Source organism: Mustela nivalis (assembly GCF_964662115.1).
Source record: "Mustela nivalis genome assembly, chromosome: 9".
NCBI lineage: Eukaryota > Metazoa > Chordata > Mammalia > Carnivora > Mustelidae > Mustela > Mustela nivalis.
Window position 1 is genome coordinate 119,606,961 of NC_139028.1, and position 1,784 is coordinate 119,608,744.

A 1,784-nucleotide genomic window follows, 5' to 3' on the forward strand; every position below is an offset into this window, starting at 1 on the left:
CAGGGTCTTGCCACGACCTGCCTGCTGCACTGCAGGATGGGGGGGGTGGGGGTGGCATGGAGTCAGGGCACGACCAGTGGTTTGGGGGGATGTTACAGTGAAGGGAGCTGGGCTGGTGGCCCGGGGAGAAAGGAGCACAGCTGTGGCCGCCGGAAGGAGAGGAGCGGGGCCGCAGCAGCTGGTCCGTGGGCGGACGAGGGTGGCTGGGAGCCCCGCTGCTCACGCAAGGGTGACTCTCCGCAGGCAGGACGGCAGGGGTGACGGGCAGCGGACCCGGGCACAGAGGGGCGTCGGGGCAGACTGCTGCTGGTGCAGGGGGAGGCCCTACTGACTGGGTCGCTGCTTCGGGGACGAGAGGGTGGGGGCCCAATGGGGGAGGAGCGACAGGAGGTGGTGTGGCTCCCGGGTGTGGCTGTCTGTCCCTCCAGGCTCTCTGGGTGGCTGTGGGAAGGTGGAGAGTAGCTTTAACCGAGATGGGCCTTGGCCGGGGCCGTGTGGGAGACAGCACGGGCACTGCGGGGCGGGGGAAAGGGGCTGAGCTGGAGAGGACAGCCCGGGACAGAGCAGGTGACGAGGGAGGGTGTGGCGGTGGGGGTGGGGGCCTGAGTCGGGCCAGACTGGCCCAGGCAGGCGGTGTGACCAGCAACAGTGTGAGGAACAAAGGCAGGAGAAACACGGAAAAAAGACTGAACTTCTGGGGCGCCTGGGGGGCTCAGTGGGTTAGAGCCTCTGCCTTCGGCTCAGGTCATGATCCCAGGGTCCTGGGATCGAGCCCCGCATCGGGCTCTCTGCTCCGCGGGGAGCCTGCTCCCCCCACCTTCTCTCTGCCTGCCTGTGGTCTCTGTCTGTCCAATAAATAACTAAAAACTTCCTCCTAACTCTCAGCCCATTGACAAGCCCTTGACACCTGCGGGATGACCTTCCTCCAGGAACCCAGCGGCATCATTGTGAACACTTTGCGACCTTAGCTTGACCTTAGCCTGACCTCCAGGATCCTGTAAGTCTCTTCTTTTCTTTTTTTTTGTTTTTAGAGCCTTTTCTGGGCGCCTGGGTGGCTCAGTGGGTTAAGTGTCTGCCTGCCGCTCAGGTCATGATCCCCGAGTCCAGGGATCGAGCCCCGCATCGGGCCCCTGCTGAGCAAGAAGCCTGCTTCTGCCTCTCATGCTTTCCTGGCTTGTGCCCCCCCATCAAATAAATAAAAATCTTAAAAAAAAAAAAGATTATTTATTTATTTAATTAAAAAAATTTTTTTTAAAGATTTTTATTTATTTATTTGACAGATCACAAGTAGGCAGCGAGGCAGGCAGAGAGAGAGGAGGAAGCAGGCTCCCCACCAAGCAGAGAGCCTGATGCGGGACTCGATCCCAGGACCCTGAGATCATGACCTGAGCTGAAGGCAGAGGCTTTAACCCACTGAGCCCCCCAGGCCCCCTCTCTCCCCCACTTTTCTTCTTGTTTTAAGTCGGCTCCTTACCCAGTGATCCCAATACGGGGCTTGAGCTCACGACCCTGAGATCATGACCTGAGCCAAAACCAAGAGTCAGATGCTTACTGGCTGAGCCCCTGCCGGCACCCCACCTGCCTTAATGTATGAAAACCCCTGTATCTCTACCCAAGTCCCCAGGATACGTGTTGGCAACCATCCTCCAAACACGCTGGCTGCAGGCTCTGAAGGGTTTCGGGACCAAGATTTGCCCAGACAGTAGTCGGTGACCCCTCAGTGTCCTGGAAGCCTTGCTTCCGAACTCGAACTCCTCAGACTGACACTGTCCTGGCTTCCGGGA

The 1,784-nt window shown here is 59.0% G+C and overlaps 1 long non-coding RNA gene across 2 annotated transcripts; it reads left to right on the forward strand.

Annotated features, from left to right (window-relative positions):
• Positions 1-476: 476 nt before the first annotated feature.
• On the forward strand, positions 477-1,380 carry LOC309873556. Of its 2 annotated transcripts, XR_014316416.1 has the most exons (3): positions 477-567; positions 886-997; positions 1,281-1,380. It is a non-coding gene; the product is annotated as an uncharacterized lncRNA (long non-coding RNA). The 2 variants fall into 2 exon arrangements; XR_014316417.1 differs by lacking the exon at positions 1,281-1,380 and having other exon boundaries at positions 886-1,013.
• The last annotated feature ends 404 nt before the right edge of the window (positions 1,381-1,784 follow it).